Source organism: Sus scrofa, chromosome 13, assembly GCF_000003025.6.
Source record: "Sus scrofa isolate TJ Tabasco breed Duroc chromosome 13, Sscrofa11.1, whole genome shotgun sequence".
Lineage (NCBI taxonomy): Eukaryota > Metazoa > Chordata > Mammalia > Artiodactyla > Suidae > Sus > Sus scrofa.
The window spans coordinates 176,652,866-176,660,466 of record NC_010455.5 but is presented as its reverse complement, the minus strand read 5'-3'; the positions used below and the strand labels follow the sequence as shown (position 1 = coordinate 176,660,466).

At 38.0% G+C, this 7,601-nt stretch overlaps 1 pseudogene; it reads right to left on the bottom strand.

Annotated features, from left to right (window-relative positions):
• LOC100517498 lies at positions 834 to 1,764 on the bottom strand (annotated as a pseudogene).

The window sequence follows — 7,601 nt, the reverse complement described above, 5'->3', positions numbered from 1 at the left end:
CTGAATTTTTATTCTAAAATATTTGGAATTCAGAGTGAATCTAAAATTGGAGCAGTTTTCAAATTGAACATAGTTGTCCCAAATTTTTTGCTTTCTATTACTGGCCAGTATGTTTACATATCTCTCTGGAGAAGGAAATTAACTTAAGCTTTTTTTGTTTTTTAATAGCAGGAATTCTGGTGCAGAACTGGACATGGACAGACATGAGGGGTTCATGGCCAAGTATGAAAGCAGATGGTCTAAGAATAGTGCCTTTTTCCCACACCAGGTATTAAAAAGATGATTTCATGATGTGCCTCAGGTATTTAAATTTCCTCTATTACATAACTTTCCAAGGAGATATCAACCTCTCTTAATTTTCAAAGTACAATTAAATCATTCCATATTCTGTATCTTTCCCTCACTTTCTAAAGGTAACAACAACAGCTTATCTGGTCAAATAAGTCATCTTATTTAATGAAGACCAAAAGCCACTAATTTTTGTTGTTGCTGTTGAGCAAGGCACAGTGCAGTCCTTAACATTAGTAAATATAAGTAATACAGACCAGCGACCTGGCCCCTCTCTTCTCTCTGGTAATGCACACCCATAATAGCAAAGTGTTTTAGCTCCATACATGATCTGGGTTGGACCCAGCTTCACTGGAATGTTACTCTTCCTTCTCAACCTCTCCCTCCTGTTAGGGGGACCAAGAGAATTAAAGATAGTGAAGGCGTTAAAAATAAGATAGTGGAATAGAAATCACACTAAAACATAACCAGATTTTGAAGAAGACCTTATGTATAAGTCATCTTTCATATTAAAAAAAATCATCTTTATGTGTCAAAATCCTAAATTAATATCGGATGGGAATAAAAGATAATCCTATGGATGGAGTGACAGTAACCTGCGTGTTAGTAGATCCTTCCACTGGGTTTGCAGTTTTGATCAGCGCCCCAGACATGTGACGGATCTCACTGATTTTGGCGCCTTGATGTTCGATTACGCAGCCAATCAAATCGTTTGGAATGGTGAGTTCTTGAGAAGTAGTCTGAGCAGATGCATCCAAACCACTGAATCCGGTGTTGTCATGCATCATGGGAAAATGAGACTGTTGCACTGCCAACTGGTGCAGCTTGGTCAAATCTGGCTGTGGAATGGCATACTGTCCTTGAATGGTATAGGCCTGACCACCTGCAAAGATGATCGGAGAACTGGACAGCTTGGGCCGGTACGGGATGGTCACGCCCTTCTGGGGGTACTACAACATGATGACGCACATCTGTTTCACACACTCAATGATGGATTGCGGGATGCCAGCAATAGTAATGGCCCGCTCAGTGGAGATGGGAAGCATGCCCCCTGCCACCTGGACCTGAGCCCCTGTACTCTCTTGAATCTCTCTGATCTTGCAACCACCTTTTCCAATGAGAGAGCCACACTCACTAGCAGGGACCACCAGTCTCAGGGCGACTGGGGGTCTGCTGGCAGCTGTTCTGTTGGTCATAGAGCTGCTGATGTCCTCTTCCAATTTGTCAGGAATCACAGCAAAGCCTTTGAAGATGGCATTAGTGGGTCCAGCCAAAGTGATAATTCTCTCAGGACAATTCTCTTCTGAGATGTTGATACATGCACCACTCTCCTCGCGCATCTTAACTGATTCTCCTTTCTTTCTGATGATACTGCCAACTTCTTTTCCATTTATAAGTAGCCGGATGGTGACAGTGACATATAATCCACCTCCAATCTCACTCGTGCCCATGTGGAGCAGTGTTCTGGGAGCTGGACTTTGGTCAAGTCTTTGGTCACTGGTGGGAGGTGAAAGCCAAAAACTGCAGGTGCGAGGCGACTGAGCCGAAAAGGGGAGCGGGTGGGAAGAGGAAGGGCAGGAGGCCGGGGGGGCGGGGGGGGAATAGAGGTGGGCGGGAAGGCAAGCGCTCCCCTCCCCCGCACCCCACGAGAGGAAGTTGGGGGTGGAGGAGTAAGAGGAAGAAGGGGAAAGTGACCCCTAGGCTGGTGGAGGGCGGCGGCTGTTGAGAGAGGGCGCATGCTGCGGCTGCTCCAGCTGCTGCCTCTGATGGTCTGGAGAATGTACTATTTCTATGAAAAAGATTAATGTACTAGGTGCAATTATGAACTTGAGTTAAATCTTCCTTCATTATTCATTCCCAAGAGAATCTGAGATCATTACTTTTTTCTCCTTCATGAGTTCTCCTGGGAAAAGGAAATTGATTAATTCATTTTGATTTTTAAGGTTTTCGTCTCAAAGCAGTTCAATAACAAGGAATAGATATATTTCTCTTTCTATTTAAACTTTGAGAATTTTTGGTCATTAAAACTATTTTTAGTTGAACTTTAGAAGTATTGCAGATATAGATTTCCTTTTGAAACATGGCTTTGAATGAAGTAAGGGTCGTATAACCCATTTATAGCATTACTTTATGCTCTCTCTTCTGTTTCAAGACTTCCAAAGAATTAATTAAAAGTTGATAGGATTGCCCTTAAAACCAATTATCCCTTTGGTCTGAAATGCTGAGTACACATTATTGAGTTTTCTAATAAATGGAAAAAATTTCAGTCAGGAGACTATGCTATCTTAATTTATAAACATTAATACAAGAAAATATCTGATTTGTTTTAAATGATTACTCCACACTGCATTACCAATATTATCTCTTTCTGCCCATTTAGAAGTCTACCAGAATACATTCAGTCTATAATAACAGTATACAATCATGCATAATTTCTCTGATATTGAATAGAGTGTTCTAGCTGAGGTGTTTCTGGAATTTAGAGACAGTATTTCACCAGATTTATACTGTGTTTCAATTTCTCAGTGGATGAACCCCTCTAACCTGTTTGTCTTTTCAATCTCGCAGTATGAAGGACTGAGAGCTTCAGAGACTTTGGACCTTTAACCTTTAAATCCTTTTTCTTGTCATTGTGACATGACTGTCCCGTTTTCCATAAAACACATTTAATTTTTCTTCCGGCACAAACACACACACAATATGAGATTAATAAAAGTTAGGGCAGCAATTGAAATTACTTGCATTGTAGGTTTTTTTTTTTTATCAAAAGCAAACTCTTTGAAAAACGGTTAGTATTTTAGTGTCCTTATCATAGCAAAAAACTCTTTTAATAACCTTAATTGTAATGCTTCCATTTAAAATGAGGAATTAAAGCTCAGAGATGGTGAGTAATTTACTCTATGAGGCCAGGACTTAAATCTACAAAATCTGATTCTAACATCTCTCACTATGCTGCTATGCCTCAGTCACAGCAAACACACTTTGTGCCTAATAAAGAGCTGGAGGAAAAGGTTTCAAAGAATGACATCTTGTACTACCTTTAAGAACTCCTGGTTCCAAGAATAACTAGAGGTCATAAAGTTTCGCTTCTACAATAATTTGAAAATGGTTTGGCTTGATAAATATTGCTGAATCAGTGAATAACTTGAAGGGAGAAGTGAGATCTGAACAGGCAATTCTCATTTTAGGAACAGATTAAATTTTTAATGCTCAGTATTAACTCTGTCATTTGAACTTTAAATCCATTTTCGTGTAGAGGCTCCATCTACAGGGATTAGAATATGGCTTCAATAACATGGGAAGATTATTCTTGACTGATCACTTAAATATTGTTTTCAACCACACTGAGAGGTATTTCTCTAGCAGTATGAATATATCCATTAAGATTTATGAATATCTTAACAATTGAATTTTAGGAAATGTCCCATGTTCGCTCTGTGACCCTATATTACTCTCTGCATAATTTCACATAACTCTGGTGATGTGCACATTCATATGTGAGAATCAAAATGATGAGCAATGGGCAGCTATGTAGCAAAGATATCACCTGATGGAAGTTCAGTGAAAAATATCCTTTTACTTCCAGTGTTTATTCTATAATATGTATTAGCATATATAATTGTTTGGACATGATTTATTTGGTTAATTCTTCCTTTTCTTTATGGATTTTTTTTGTAATTGATAAGAAGGATGTTGGAAGAATTTCTTACTACATTTGTAAATCTTTCCAATAATTAGTTGAGAAAACAAGAAGAAAAATTGCTCCACTATTTCACTAAATTTTCACAGTTCCTTGTCTATACAACACAGTCCCATAATTTCAATAAATCTTTGAAATTTTGACAACAGAACGATTGATTTCCACAAATACATGTTTGTCTCCTGCAGAATGGAAGGGAGAAGAAATATTGTCTAGCTTTCTATTTTATCATATCCTAAAATTTCTCTATCTGTAACTCCATTTTTAAGATCCATAGTGGGATCTTCTGAATTATTTAGTTGTGCTGGTATATTTAGCATTTTCCTCTGTGAGCCACCTGAGAATTGCATCAATGTGCTATTTCTGTTCACTAATGAAAATGTCAAAGATCAGGCTTAAAAATGTTAAATAAAACTGAGCCAATCAGTCCCCTACTGTTGTTCATTCTGAGGCCAACCTTATTCAAAGACTGCTTTACTCCCTGTCGTTACTTCTTAGCTAAGCCTGTAATTGTCAGCAAACATTATCAAACAGGTTTTGGGATTGTCACTGTGAAATAGATGCTCTTGACTATGATCAAAAGTAACCATTCAAAAGCAGGATTAAGTCAAATATCATTAGAACAGACTGCTAACCAGTGGAGTGCTAAAAACCACCCAACACCAAACACCCAAGCCACCCTCTCAAACTGGCTAAAATGTTCTCAAGGATTGAGTCTATGCTATATTGCTATGGAAACCATCAGGAAAATAACAAAAAATTAAAAACTTAGTTTTTGAATTATGCAGAATAAGAAATATTCTTATCTTTTCCTTTTGGCTGCACTTGCAGCATGCAGAAGTTCCTGAGCCAGGGATAGAATCTGAGCCACAGCAGTGACAATGCCAAATACTTAACCAATAGGCCACCAGGGAACTCCAAGAAATAGCCTTTTTAAAATCTTTATTAATTCAGGAAATTACTACCAGTAGAGATAAAACACTGTTAAAATATCATATTCTCTTCCAAATATATTCATAAATTTTACATTGTTACATATATAAAAATATGTGTTTATATCTTGATTTTTTCACTTAACACATAGGTACTATGAAGTTTCCCACATTCTTAAAAATGTGTAATCTGTAATGTCTGTATAATTCAAGGTGTCCACAAAGTTGGGAAACACAGAATAAACTTCTTTTTAAATCACATGTAAGTTACATACTCAAATAATGCTCAATGTGTTTTCAGGTGAATTACCTCTAAATTAACAGCAATGGACTAGTCCCAATCAGGAGAGTTGCGTTATACTAAGATAGCAGCAATGGCAGTTGAGAACAAGGCTGGTTAAGGAGGGTTTCTGATGCTAGATCCTCGGTCCTTGGTAAATGAGTTTGATTGGGACAGTGAAATAAAGTGAGTATCCAGAATGATTCCGTGTTTCTTGGAGTTCCCCTCGTGGCTCAGTGGTTAACGAATCCAACTAGGAATCATGAGGTTGCAGGTTCGATCCCTGGCCTCACTCACTTGGTTAAGGATCTGGCATTGCCATCAGCTGTGGTGTGAGTCACAGACTCGGCTCGGATCTGGCGTTGCTGTGGCTGTGGTGTAGGCCAGCAGCTACAGCTCCAGTTAGACCCCTAGCCTGGGAGCCTCCATATGCTGCAGGTGCAGCCCTAGAAAAGACAAAAAAAAAAAAAAAAAAGACAGAATGATTCCATGTTTCTAGCTTGGACTCTGAGAAGTTAAAATAGAGAATACAGAAGGAAGTATAAGTTTGAGGGGAAATATGATGAGTCCAGAGTCCAGACCTGGACATAATACTGAGTTTGAATTGCTCACAGAAATTCCACATAGAAATGTTCTTCAGACAAATCCATGTGTTTGCTGCACAGATCTGAGATCCATAAGAATATCAACAGTGGTTAACCACATGAGAGGGTATCTCATGAGGAGTTAATATCCAAAATATACAAAGAACTCATATAGCTCAATAACAGACACGAAAAAGCCAACCAACTGGTTATGGGCAGAGGAGATGAAGACATTTTTTCAAAGAAGACATATGCAAGAGGCATATGAAAAGATGCTCAACATCACTAATCATCAAGGAAATGCAAATCAAAAGCACCATGTGATATTACACCATACCTGGCTATTTACAAGAACAAGAAATAAAAAAGTATTGACAAGGATATGGAGAAAAAGGGAATCCTTCTGCACTATTGATAGGAATGTAAATTAGTCCAATCACTATGGAAAACAATATGGAGATTCCTCAAAAAATTAAAACTAGAACTACCATATGACCCAGAACTTCCACTTCTGGCTATTTATCCAAAGGAAAGAAAAATACTAATTTGAAAAGATATAAGCACCTATTTGTTCAAAGTAGCATAAATTACAATAGCCAAGATATGGAAACAACCTAAATGTCCATCAGTGACTCATGGATTAAAAAAAAAAAATGTAGTATACTTATACAATGGAACCCTACTCGGCCATAAAAAATAATGAAATCCTGCCATTTGCAGCAGCAACGGACAGATCTTGAGGGTATTATGCTATGTGACATAAGTCAGACAGAGAAAGACAAATACAGTATAACTTCACTCATATTTGGGATCTGAAAAAACAAACAAACAAACAAAATAAAACTCAGAGATACAGAGAAGAGATTGGTGGTTACCAGAGAGGAGGAGGGTTGCAGGGTAGGCAAAATGGTCACCCATTTTGATCAAGAGGTGCATTCTCCCAGATATAAAATAAATAAGTCATGGGAATGTTAAAAAAAAAAAGACACAAGAGAGAATATAATATCAACAATATTTCAATAAGGGAATATTAATAATGTATAGATGAAGAAAAAACATAGCATCTTGTGAAAGAAATGGACAGAAATAGCAAAAACATAGAAGGTAAGGAAGACAATAAAGTAGAATTTGCAATTTGAAAATTTTTTAAAGATATTGAAAATTTTTTTTTTCTTTTCTTTTTTGTCTTTTTAGGGCCGCACCTGCAGCGTATGGAGGTTCCCAGGCTAGGGGTCGAATTGGAGCTGTAGCTGCTGGCCTACACCACAGCCACAGCAACGCCAGATCCAAGCTGAGTCTGTGACCTCCACCACAGCTCACCACAATGCCGGATCCTTAACCCACTGAGCAAGGCCAGGGATCAAACCCGCAACCTCATGGTTCCTAGTCAGATTCGTTTCTGCTGCACTACGATGGGAACTCCCAAAAAATTTCTTTAATATTAAAGAGCTCATTGGTGATTCAGATAGAAATGTTTTTGTAATTACTGGATTAAAAAAATAGCAAATTGAGAATGTAGAAAAGAAGGTGATATTCGATGGAGAAAGGTGCTGAAGTAAGCAAGAGGAGATTGAACCAAAGCCCAGGCGGAGGTATTGCTTTGGTTTTGGGACACTGCTTCCATTGATATGGGTGGAAGGAGAAAGAGATGCCCCTCTTCATTTATAGAGAACCTGAAATTGCAAAGATATTAAAGAGCTACATAGAGGAAATGTGTGAACTGCTTAGTTACTGACACTTATACCAAATATGTTTATTTAAGATTCTTTTTATAAGTCGTATTCTGCATCCTGAATATCAGAAAGTTAGGAATACAG